Raw genomic sequence first — 13857 nt, forward strand, 5'->3', positions numbered from 1 at the left:
TCTTTCTACTGTTAATCATTGACATATCAAGGTAATTCATTCACTGTTATTTGAAATCTACATACAGTAAACATAAACCACTTTTTGTTTTTGTTGTTGTTGTTAATATTTTCCTATGCAATTTTGCACTCAAATACTTTCCTAACTTACTTGTGGGACTTTGTAGAGCTCCAGAAGTGTTCCAATAGCAGCAGAAAATCGTGGCCTGGTGCCTGAAATGATTCCTAGAACTTTATGTTGTGTTTTGCATTTGTAGTTAGGGATATAATCACTCCTTCCAGACAATGACATCAGAGGGCCCTCCAATGTTCTTTTGTTAGAATTAAAGGCATTGTAGACATGGAAACCCAAGGTCATTTTTGGAAGCAGTTGTGAGTCCTTATTGATCTCCTCAATGGCAAAGTATAAGGTCAGCAAAATTTGATAGTTTTTCCATCTCCAGCTAAACACATAGAGGTACAGCAAAGAGTATAGTCAGTTCATTTATCACAGGGAGTCTTTATCATATTCAGGAACCTAGAGGTCTTAGGCCTTGACTTTGCCTGTGACATGTAAAGCTGTCGTGAATAAGATCCTGACAACTCAGGAACATCATGGAATGGTTCCTAAACTCTCAGAAATTAAAATGTAATTATTTTGTTGCTGTGCATTGTGTGGATATATTGTCACTTCTCTGTGTCCTATGACTGCATAAAATATAGGTGCTTATGATGCTTCTCTTCATGGAATCATTGGGATATAGAAGTGTCACTATGGTGTCCACCAGGAGTGTGAATAAGAGCTTAATGTCTTTTTTATTTTGTGATGATTTAACTTCAAACTCACTTAAACATTGTAAGAAGTTTGTTTATCTGTACTCTTCATTTTAAAGTGTCACTTTGTGGGATGCCAGATGTCCAGGCATCGAGGCACACTGGCCCTTTGAATAAAAGCTAGCATTAATTCTCAGTGCCCACTGGATGGCCTTGGAACCATGTGTAGTTCCAGATCATAAGATCTCTTCTGGCATCTTTAGGCACCTTGCACACCCATGGCATTCACACATATACAAGAAAGTAAACCCTCAAGTACATGAAATAAAAATAATTTAACCTGTGTAAAATAGTGTTCTTAGGGCATGAGAAATGACTGAGTTATTATGACTACTCACTGCTCTTGTGGAGGACACTGATTCAAGTCACAATAGCCAGTTTTAGGTTCCAATAATATGTATCAACATTTCTAGGGGATCCATGTCCTCCACAGGCCTTTAAAGGGACCATGCACACAAGTAACACACACACAAACATGTAGGCAAAATACTTGTAAATATAATGTAAAAATTAATAAATCTTTACAAAAATTCAAAAAGTAGTAAAAAATAATAAAGGAAAGGTGTTTCTCTAAGCTTGCAGATTAAATGAATGAGTAGAGTTTCTTGGGTAAGGCGGCAGGGAGAGTAAGGTAAAGTAGGATATAAAATAGAGGACAACTCCAAGTACGTTAAGACAGTACAAAAGTGCTCACAATGGGAGAAAGTGGAACTTTGCTGCAGGTGGGTGGGTTGAACAGTGTAACACATAGCCTTCAGTGCTTGGGTATGGGTCATTAGAAGCTTGTTTCAAAACCTGTGGTATATAAGAGTTTGGGTGACCCGAATAGAGGAAGCATAACAGAAATCATGAGCCTCAAGTCCACTAGGTTCTTCTAACCTGCCATCACCAGGAAGAAATTCCATTTGGTTGTACTACATTAATCTCAACCAAATTAAGAGAGAATCTACTGGGTAAAAGCAGGCAATTAGCAACAACCGAGAGAAAGAGAATTACTCTTCCCCAAGGATTTTCCCACTCTGAATATTTAACTGTATGAATGTATACATGTATCAATTAGAAGTCCTGAAAAGAGGAGTCTCTGCAAAGACTGGCTATAAAAACTTCATTGATGTGGAGAGATTGTAAGGTTGTAGTTTGAGAGGCTCATTACCATAGCCCAGGCTACCCATAGTACTCTGGGTAGACATTTCTTGGACAACTCTGCAGTTAAGATCATCTCCTATACCTGATGAATAAAATCATTTTAGAATGTAGTAACCCAGTACTTTGCTGGCTTTTGACAATCTAAAAGACAAGAATGACATCACATAGCTATCTTGGGCCTGTATGATACCTTGCCCCATTCTGCTGTTAACATCCTCTCTGAGGTTTCCAGTGCTGTATTGGATTTATAATTTTCTTTATTTATTCTGTTACTATGCATGAATCTGATTCCACATTGTATCATGGAATTTGGGATAACCTAAATTATGTTCACAGACTCTCAAATTTATTCAAGAAATATTCTCCTTTTTTTTTTTTCGATTTGAGCTGATTTATTTATTCAAGAAATATTCTCCTTTTTTTTTCAATTTGAGCTGAGGGCTTATGTTTTTCCAATCACATAAAAGCAATAGTCAATTGACTAAAGTCAGTTCAGTTGGTTATATCTGTATACTTACTCATTTATATTTGTGTGACAGGAACTCCCCAAGAAGAACATTAGGGCCAATCAACCAGGGACCAGACGGTCCTATGGATTCTGAAGCACCCACAAAGGACAATGCATGTCCTCAACCTAGGTCCTATACATGTAAGTAGCTGATGTGCTGATTAGGCTTCACGTGGTCCCACTAGTTGGTGGAGTGGACATGGACTATGTTTTCTGTTTTTGATCACTTTCCCCTGATGGAACTGCCCTAACAGACCACAGATGAGGAACACAAACTCAGTCATCATAAGGCTACAGGGTTTGCGGTGTGTAGGTAGGGGACAGAATAGTGAAGGAGGGTGTGGGAGACAGAGTAGGATTGGGAGGATTGGGTGGGGCCTAAGACCAAGATGTAAATTGAATTAATAAAAAATATTCAAGTGAAAATATGGTAATAAATTACATGCTCTACCTCAAAGCCCTCAGAGAGTTTTTCTGAGTATAGATTTAAGGAATTTAATGAAAAACTAATTTTCTAACAGATTTCTGGAGTTGGTTGCTATGCCTATCTACAAATAAGATAGGCAGAAATGGCCTTTTCTTTGATCATATTTCAACTGTGGTAATGCTGACAACTGAGCCATGAATTGCCACATGCTTCACCCAACAATAAATCCCTGCCCAACCTATAGACATTGTTGAATCAAATACTCTCTTCTGCCTGGCCAAGGTTGGTTATCTTTCCCAAATTCCTACTCCATAAAAAAAAATCTCTCAGGTCTCAGAAGTCTGATATTTGGAGGCTCATGATGCCTTGTGTGGCAGATGAAGAAAATGTTGTTTTGTGTGGCATCCAAAGACTGTTGACCTCTCCTCCCTATATAATCTTTGAAAATGCCATAGAGAATGCCAGACTGGGTGCCCAGGTATCCATTAAATGTCTGTCATTTTGAATGGTATCGAGGCCATTTGGATTATACTTCCTGTTCAAATTTACCCATCTCAGATATCTTGTCATTTTCATATCAGGTTGTCACTATAAAAGTTTAACAGAGGTTATGAAACTTTAGGCAGCTCCTCTGAACAAGGCTGCAGCTGCATGGTCAGTCCATATCATACATGAAAGTCAGACCTTGTTCTTTTTTACAGATACTAGATTCCCTGTTGAAGAAGACATTATCTTGCTGGCTTCACAATGAAAATACTAATCTCAAAAAATTAGATTTAAATGAAATTCAAACTGAAACTACTAATACCTAACAGTTTACATTTTATGATTCTTTCCTTTAAAAGACCTTGCTTGTCAATCATTTCTCCCAGTATTCAAACAAGTCTATCTCTGGTTAAATGCTTGGATGTGGGAAACAAACACTTTAAAGTTGATGTAAATTTTGAATGTCTAAAAAGGGATTTAAGGTATATAAATGCAAGGTATAGAAGTCTGAGAAAGTAGTGTAAAGTATGTGAAAATGAGACTTAAAGAATTTAAAGTTTCAAAGTTTTAAAATTTGAATCAGTGGAGTTCTGATATACTATGAAAACCACCAGGTGAAAGCCTTGGCTAGTCTTCTCATAGTTACAGAATCAGACTTTTTAATGTCCTTTCATTCCTGCTGAAGATATACTTCAATGCTTCTCATTTTGCTGAAATATTACCTGTCATTAAACATTCAGAGAGAGGAAAGGGTATTCATTTTTTAGCCCAGAACCTTCTTTTTTGTTGCCAAAGCCTATGTGTAAAGCATCAATCTACTCCAACTGTTTACAGACACTTGTTCACTGCTTTTCCTCGAGTGAGACTTTCAGTGTAGATAATAGATTGTGGTCACATTAATATATTTAAAACTCATATACTTTAGTGTAAACTTTTAAAACTATGATTTAAGCTTCAGGGAATTGAGACTTGATCCCCTATCACAGGTCAAACAGAATCTAGGTTAAGACATCTGTCACTAACAATGCAGTCTTTTCTATCTACTGTCTATATCTGAAGATGGGCACTTTCCTTCCTTCTGTGTTGGGATTCCTTTTCTTTCCAGCTGCAGTGGGCTCCTGAGCAACGATTTCTCTATCTTGTGAAAACATTCCAAGAGTTCTTTACTTCCAACATAAATTATGAATCCTGATTTTTTTTTCTATTCAAGTACTCCATAACAATACAATTACCAGGACTTTAGCTAGTATGTTTGTTTCCTGCTCAGAGAGGAAATATGTATTGAGATTTCAAAAGATACTTTTCAGCAAAGGACCATCCTAATCTAAAAACTGATATTCAAATGAACACATGTACAAATTATAGCATCAACAAAAAAATAGGAATATGAAAAAGCCTACTGACTCCCCCAAAATATCATAAATAATCAACAACCCAATTCACAGTTTATCAGAGAGATAAAGTGGCAGATAAATACTTCAGAAAGTAAAGAGATGAACAACAGAAAAGAAGACAGAACCAAGCAATGAATTCTACTGGGCATTCAGACAATCAGCATTCTCCACGAGAACTTGGATGAGGGATAGAATAAACAGCAATACACAGGAAAAACTGAATGCCATAAAAGACAAATGATAAGACAAAATTGAGATTGTGAGGGAGGAGAAAGACAAATAGAAAGGTTAGAAATGAAAATCATAAAACCTCCAATCATATCAAACAACACTGGGTTTCCAGCAGAGATAACTAAGCAGAGGACAGAGTATGGACATGAATGACATGAATTTCAAAACACTACATTACAATATCAATGAAAAATAAATAAGTTATAAGTGTGACCACAGTGTCTAAACTCTGAGATCCTTTAAACATACTAAACCCAGAACACATGAAATTGGAGATTCTAAGATTTGTACTGTGCACGTAGGGATATTCAAGTTCACTTTAGCAGAAACTCTCCAATTCTTGAAAGAAAAGGTATTCAGACATAGCACATTTAAATGGCCAAATAGACCTCAGCAGAATGGAAACTTATCTTGACATATTTGCATCAATGTGTTAAAAATTCATAAGTCTCACCATGGAATCACACCGTGGAGCAGATACAAAAGTTGGTGGTTTCTTACTGGAAACATAACAAAGAGGAGTGGAAATGTCTGTAGATGCACAATGAAGCTGGGAAATGTGAAACTGTTTGCCACATTGTTCTGTAACTAGTTCATAATTATTAATGGAATTACATGTGTTAAGCAGGTCATGTACTATCTTGTAGACAGAACAAACATAGCACATTCAAAAAAGTACTCACAGAAAGGTGTTCCATAGAGGACTTGGTTCTCTGTCAAAAAGGTTCTGGACATTTTGGGGTAGATTGAGTGGAATGTGAATGGGGATAAATGTGCTGAGGATTATGTCTGCTTCCATGTAGTTGTTGGGCTCCCTGTAATTAAAACAACTGAGCCAAGACATCCCCATAGAGGTATATGCAGGTTGCTGGAGTAAGATGAGACAAAGCAAAAGAAGGAACATTTAGGCTCTTCACTACACAGAGACAGTCCCCTGCATCTAGATTGATCCAAGAAGATTATTGGTTTAGGTCCTGGAACAGGCTCAGACCTCAGGAATGTCAGAAAAGGCTTTCTATGCTACAGCTGCTTCCTGCTGTTGCTTCAGGCTCTCACTCTGTGCATACCAATAGGTTTGCATGACAGGTCAGTGCAAGCACTGCAGCAAAGTCCATACAACTGAGGGTCACAGTACTGAGATATTTCTGTCACTGTAGCCAGACTTGCTCTGAATTTGCTGTCTTTTTTTATTCTATTTCCCTCTCATCCATGTACTCTTGGAATCCCATAGCCCTGGGGCTCTGCAGCTGGTTCCTCTATGTGGGTAAAAAACCTGTTTGGTTCTTTCCTTCTTCCCCAACCTGCATGATTTCATCATGGTCCATAGTGACTTTGGAGAGCACCATAGTCACTGACAGAATTATAGGTCATCGAAAAACAGCTTGTTTGTTTGGGATTGCTATTGTGAAAGGTAGTTAGAACAATGATTTCTTCTAGTAAGGGGAGCAGGAGCAGTCACTGTCATGAACTTGGTTGCCTGCCCTTAGATCACTTCCCCCAGTTCAGGTGGCTTTACTAGGCCACAGAGAAAGAGGGTCCTAATGAGATCTTATAGGCTAGAGTCAGATAGTAGTGGAAGAGAACCTTCCCCACCAGTGGACTAGGTGAGGAAAATAGGGGGGAAGAGGAAGGGAGAATGAGAGAAGGAGGAGATGAGGGAGGGGAATATAGTTGGGATACAAAATGAATAAACTGTAATTTGTAATAATAATAATAATAATAATAATAATGAAAAAAGTCATCCAAAATAATAGGTGATTTGAAAAAGGTCATAGCTGTTTTCCACAAAGCAAACACTTAAAATATTCAATTTATCGCTGCCAGTGTCTGCCATTCAGAAACACATTAGCCTTGTGTCTCTCTTGACTCCCTTGCACGTATAATAATGAAGATGTTAAAAAAGAGTAAGTTTATTACAGCCAAATGCAGTGGATCATTTTCTACTTCACCCTTTCATTAAGATCCTCAAGCCTTAGTTTCATAATTTGTTTTCTGCTATTAATACACTATTGTGCTAGCCATTCCACAATTTCATTTTACAATAAAACACAATGTTGGAGTGAGAAACACCCAAACATTCCAAGAAGTTGCAAAAGTCCATTAAAGCAAAATCTTTATTTGATTTAGGAGTCAAAAACTGACCAGTCAGGGACAATAGCACAGATTTGGGCACTGACTAATTCTCTGAATATTCATCTTAGTAAATATTTAAGCAGATGACAAAATCTTACTGTACTCACACTACTAGTGATTGGCCAGGTACTCAGAACAGATTCAAGAGCTGAACTTTGCCCTTAAAGGGAAATTATATGCCATTTTTATAGGATGTAATGACAAGTCAATGGGGAGCAGAGTGGGTTTTAGCATTTTTCAATCATACATAGACAGGGGTTTTGACGAAGAGGGTAAAAACTGGTGACTCAGCCTTATCCAGGAGACCTGGGTTCTCAACTCAGCTTTTGCATTCAAATCTCCTCCTTGACTTCTGGCCCCAAATTTAGATTTATACAGGAACAAAAGAGGGATAAATCTTCTCATAGTCAATTTAAGTCATGGCAGGCAACACATTTATGACTTTTGTGCCTTAGTTTAGATGATCAACAACTTAGCTCTTCACATTCTTTCCTGATTAACAAACAAACATGAAGTGCCTAAAGAAGCAGGATAGGAGAAGGTTCTTGGGCCAATAAATATGAACTCAGTTTTGAACCGGGAAGCAGAAGTCCTGCGATGTCTGGACTCAGGCAACTGTCTCCTAACAAAAGCAATAAAAATAATTCTTCATCTCTATATTTTTTTCTAATTTGCTGTAATACTGTTTATCATAAATAGTATAGATATAATTTTATAGTATTATTATATATTTAAGTTATTATTATAATACATTATAATGCAAATCAAATGTAGATATCTAACTTATGGAAAATCCATTCATGAAAATACGGCCATGAATTTTCTTTTTTTAATTTTGTTTTTATTCATTTTTATTTGATTTTATTAATTCCTTTATTTATTACAATTTATTAACTTTGTATCCCCTCCCCTCTGTAGCCCCCTCCCTCATGTCCTCCCAGTACTACCCACCCCTCCCATTTCCCCCTATGCCTTTTCCTTAGTTCCCTGTTAGGGAAGGACATTGTACACTTCTATCTGACCCTAGCTTATTAGTTCTTATCAGGTCTGGCTGCATCATCTTCCTCTGTGGCCTGGCAAGGCTCCACCTTCTCAGGGGGAAGTGATCAAAGAGCTGGACACTGAGTTCATGTCAGAGACAGACCCTCATCTCCTAACTATGGAATTCACTTGGAAACAGTGTATGGGATTCCTTTGAACACAGGGTCTAGGTCCTCTCCATGCATGGTCTTTGTTGGAGTATCAGTCTCTTCAGGGCCTCCTGGGCCCAGGTTTTTGGCTCTGTTGTTCTCCTTCTGGAGTTCCTGTCCCATGCAGGTCTATCTATCTCCCTCTTATTCCATAAGTAAGCTGGCAGTCTACCCAAAGTTTGTCAATGAGTCTCAGTATACCCTGGTGGGTAGACTCTTTCAGAGTCCCCTGTGGAAGGCTCCTGTCTTCTTCCTTGTCTTCTACTACTTCCAAGGTCTATCCTGTTTGCCCTTCTGTAAGAGGATTAAGCACCTTCCCTTGTGTCCTCCTTGCTGTTTAGCTTGTTTAGGACTTTAGATTTTAATATGTTTATCCTATATTATATGGCTAATATACATTTATAAGTGAGTATGTAATGTATGTCTTCCTGATTCTGGGCTCTCTCACTGAGGATGATCTTTTCTAGCTCCCACTGTTTGCCTGCAAATTTCATGATTTACTTGTTTTTAATTGCTGAGTAGTCTTCCATTGTGTAACTGTACCACAATTTCTGTATCCATTCCTAGGTTTAAGGACAACTAGGATGTTTCCAGATTCTGGCTATTATAAACAAAGCTGCTATAAACATAGTTGAACAAATGTCCTTATTCACTGGTGGGGCATCTTTTGAATACATGCTTAGGAATGGTACACCTGGATCATGAGGAGGCACCCTTCTTAACTTTCTGAGGAAGCACCAGATTTATTTTCAAAGTGGTTGTAGACAATTACATTTCCACTAGCAATCAAGAAGGTTCCCCTTTCTCCACAACCTCTCCATCCTGCATCATCTCTTGAGTTTTCTATCTTAACTGTTCTGATGTATATGGTGAAATCTCAGGGTTGTTTGATTTGCATTTCCCGAATGACTAATGGTCAAAAGTTGGAAATTTCTAGACTGAACATGGATAAAAAGGATTGATATAGCAAAACTCCACATCCTAAGAAATAGAATCATCGTATTTAGTGCTCTCTCCTTCAAAATTCCAAACAATTCTTCCCAGATGCTGAAAAGACAATTTTCAGTTTCATATAGAAGCATGAACAACCCATGATAGCTAAAAAAATCCTGAATAATAGCTTCTTAAGGGATCACCCATACAAAGATTAAATTCAACTACAAAACTATAGTAGTAAGTAACAGCATGGTATTGGCAGAGTAACAAAACCTTTCATCAATGATGAGAATGAAGACCCAGCCAGAAATCCACATACTTATGGGACATGATTTTTTTAAATAAGAATTCCAGAAATAAACACTGGGGAAAAAACAAAACAAAACAGAACATCTTCTGTATATTTTGGTGGTCAAACTGGATGCATGCATGTAAGATATTTCAAGTAGATCCCTATTTATCACTCTGCAAAAAATTCATCACCAAAATGGATTAAAGAGCTCAGTAAAATCAAGAAACGGGGAATCTGATGGATGCCAAAGTAAGGAATATCTTTGAACTCACTTGCTGAGAAAAAAAAAAAGACTCGCTAAACACAGTAGCATTTCTTCTAGTCTTGAGAGCTTCTTTTTCATATTTGGACTGGGTTGGTGAGGCTTATCAATTGAGTTTTTTTTACCTCTTTTATTTCTAGGTTTATCTCAATTTTTTAATTGTTATTTTATTTTATTTTTTAAATTATACTTTACTTTGTATCCCCCCTCTTGTTCTCTCCATCCTCCCCTCCCAATCCTTCCCTTCCTCCCCCTTCTTCACGCATGCCCCTCCCCAAGTCCACTGGTATGAGAGGGTTTCTTTTTCTTCCTAGAGACTAGGAGTGGCTGCATTGTCTTTCTCTGTAGACTGGTAAGACTGCTACACCCTCAGGGGAAAGTGATCAAAGAGCAGGACAATCAGTTCATGTCAGACGCAGTCCATGTTCCCATTATTATGGAACCCACTTGGACACTGAACTACCATGGGCTACATCTATGCAGGGATTCTAGGGTATCTCCATGCATTGTACTTGGTTGAAGTTTGAGTCTCAGGAAAGACCCCTGTGTTCAAATTTTTGTTTCTGCTGCTCTCCTTGTGGACCTCCTATCCTCTCCAGATCTTACTATTTTCCATTTCTTTCATAAGATTCCCCGCATTCTGCCAAAGTTTGGCCATAAGTCTCAACATCTACTTTGATAGTCTGCAGGGAAGAGCCTTTCAGAGTCCCTCTGTAAGAAGCTCCTAACTTGTTTCCTGCTTTCTTCTTCCTCTGATGTCCATCATCTTTTCCTTTCACAATGGGGATTGAGCATTTTAGCCCGAGTCCTCCCTCTAGATTAGGTTCTTTAGATGTACAGATTTTAGTAGGTTTATCCTATATTTTATGTCTATATGAGTGAGTATATATCGTGTGTGTCTTTCTGCTTCTGGGATAGCTCACTCAGGATGAACCTTTCCAGTTCCCACCATTTACCTGCAAATTTCGTGATTTCCTTGTTTTTCATTGCTGTGTAATATTCCACTGAGTAGATGTACCATAATTTCTGTATCCATTTTTCAGTTGAGGGGCATCTGGGTTGTTTCCAGCTTCTGGCTATTACAAATAAAGTTGCTACAAACATGGTTGAGCAAATGTCCTTATTGTGTACTTGAGCCTCTTTTTGATATATGCCTAGGAGCGGTATTGCTGGGTCTTGAGGAAACACTATTCCTAGTTGTCTGAGGAAGCACCATATTGATTTCCAGAGTGCTTGTACAAGTTCACATTCCCACAATCAGTGGAGGAGGGTTTCCCTTTCTCCACAACCTCTCCATCATGTGTTGTCACAAAGCTAAATCAAGATCAGGAAAAACTTTAAACAGTCCTATAACCACTATGAAAATAGAAGGAGTCATCAAAAAATCCCAAATAAAAAATAAAGCTGAGGTCTAGAAGGTTTTAGTGCAAAATTCAACCATAACTCAAAGAAGTGTTAATACAGATACTCTTTAAACTTTTTCACAAAATAAAAACAGAAGGAACATTGCCAAATTCATTCTACCAGCCACAGTCACCCTGATACCTAAACCACATAAAGACCCAACAAAGAAAGAGAATTTCAGACCAATTTCATGCATGAACTTCTTTGCAAATATACTCAATAAAATAGAATCTGAATCCAAGAAACATCATGTGCATCATTGCAGGGGTGTAGGGATGGTTCATCATACAGAACTTCATCAATCTAATCCAACATATATAAACAGTCTCAGAGAAAATATCACATGATCATCTCATTCCATGCAGAAAATGCTTTTGACAAAATACAGCATACCATCATGATGAAAGTTTTAGAGAGATCAGGGACACAGTGTCTATATTTAAACTTAATAAAGGCTATGTACAACAAGCTGATTGCAAGCATCAAACTAAATGGAAAAAAAACTGAAAGCAATTTCAATAAAATCAGGGACAAGAGAAGGGTGTCCACTCTCTCCATACCTCTTCAATATTGTACTTGAAGTTCTAGCTAGAGCAATAAGACAACTAAGAGAGATCAAGGGCATAAAAATCAGCAATGAAGAAGTCAAAATATTGCTATTTGCAGATGAGATGGTAGTGTCTGTATGCAACCTTAAAAATTCCACAATATAACTCCTACAGCTGATAAACAGCTTTAACAAAGTAGCTGGATACAGGATTAATTTAAAAAAAATTAGTAGCTCTCCTGAACACAAGTGAGAAATGAGCTGAGAAAGAAATTAGGGAAACTACAGCATACACAATAGCCACACATACTGCAAAGTATATTGTGGGACTCTAACCAAAGAAGTTAAAGACCTGTATGAAAATACTTCAAGTGTCTGAAGAAAGAAACTGAAGAAGATATCAAAGAAGGGAAAGATCTCCCATGCTCCAGGATCTGAAAGATTAACACAGTAAAAATGGCCATCTACCAAAGGCAATCTACAGAGTCAATGAACTCACCATCAAAATCCCATCACAGATCTTTACAGACCTTGAAAAAACTTCATATGGAAAAACAAACAAACAAACAAACAAAAACCTAGAATAACTTAAACAATACTACACAAAAGAAGAACCTCTTGAGTTCTCTCTGTCCTTGACTTCAAGCCATACTACAGAGCAATAATAATAAAAGCTGCATGGTACTGGCATAAAGATAGACTAGTTGATCAATGGAATTAAATCAAAGACCCAGAAATAAACACACATACCTTTGGTCAATTGATTTTTGACAAAGAAGCCAAAACCACATAATTTTTAAAAAGACAGCATCTTCAACAAATGGCGCTGGTCTAACTGTATCTCTGCATGTAGAAAAATGCAAATAGATCATATTTATCTCCCTGCAGAAAACCCAAACCCAAGTAGATAAAAAAAACCTCACTGTAACAGCAGATACACTAAATATTTTAGAAGAGAAAGTGGGAAGAGCCTTTAATTCATTGGCATAGGAGACAACTTCCTGAACAGATTATCAATTTCTCAGACTCTAAGGTCAACAATTATTAAATAGGACTTCATGAAACTAAAGGAGGTCAACTAAAGGAGATCAAGGGCATACAAATCAGCAAGGAAAAAGTCAAAATATTGCTATTTGGGGACTCATAAAAGAGTTCATGATATTGGCACTATCATGAAGCAGAATATGCCAGACTACACATATCATTGGAAAGCACTCTGATGAAGTAAATGTTCAATTAGTAAATAATAGCACAAGCTGAAATGTTGATTATCTTCCTCCCTGGTGATCAGGAGGAGTGCATCAACCTTAACCCTAACCCTAACCCTGGGTCAAGTCAAGAGTACCCAAACCCTGAGAGAAACCACTGCCTGCCCAAATCTGTGACATTCCTGTTTTTTGAGAATCCTCTGGGCATGGCTCATTTATTTATTTATTATTTGTTTATGAAAATTATAAATAAATCATTTTTCTTTCACTTTCCTTCCTTCAAAACCTCTAGCAAACACCTTTTGGTCTTTTAAAAATTCATGGACACTTTTTCATAAACTGTTTTTACATAAGTAACATTTCAAAATTTTGTTTGTGTTATACTACATATATATTATATTATTGTAAAAAGTAATGTATAATATCATCATGAAATTGTATCAAACATGTTTAGTATTAAAGAATAACAGAAAAAGTATAGAGGTACAATATTATTCTTTTTAGTTGTTAGGGGATGGTTTCCAGAGTCAAGCCATCTCAGGAACAACCTCCTTGTAACTGGCAGAATCAAAACTGAGTTCATGTTATGCATGCCACATAACCAACTCCTAACCCTCTCCTTCAGGTGTTTCATGTTTGTCTGATAACAGGTAAAGAATGTAAAGAGGGAAGTTGCTGATAATCTAAACTGAGGCACACAATTTGTAAATGTGTTGCCTGCCATTACTTAAATTCATTATGAACAACTTTTCCCCTCTTTTATTCCTGTAGGATTCTGAATTTGGGGCCAGGATTCCAGGAGGGGATGTGACTGCAAATGGTGATTTGAGAACACAGGAAAGATATGTCCTGGATAAGACTCAGTGACCAACATTTACTTC

Source organism: Meriones unguiculatus (genome assembly GCF_030254825.1).
Source record: "Meriones unguiculatus strain TT.TT164.6M chromosome 13 unlocalized genomic scaffold, Bangor_MerUng_6.1 Chr13_unordered_Scaffold_34, whole genome shotgun sequence".
Classification (NCBI taxonomy): Eukaryota; Metazoa; Chordata; class Mammalia; order Rodentia; family Muridae; genus Meriones; species Meriones unguiculatus.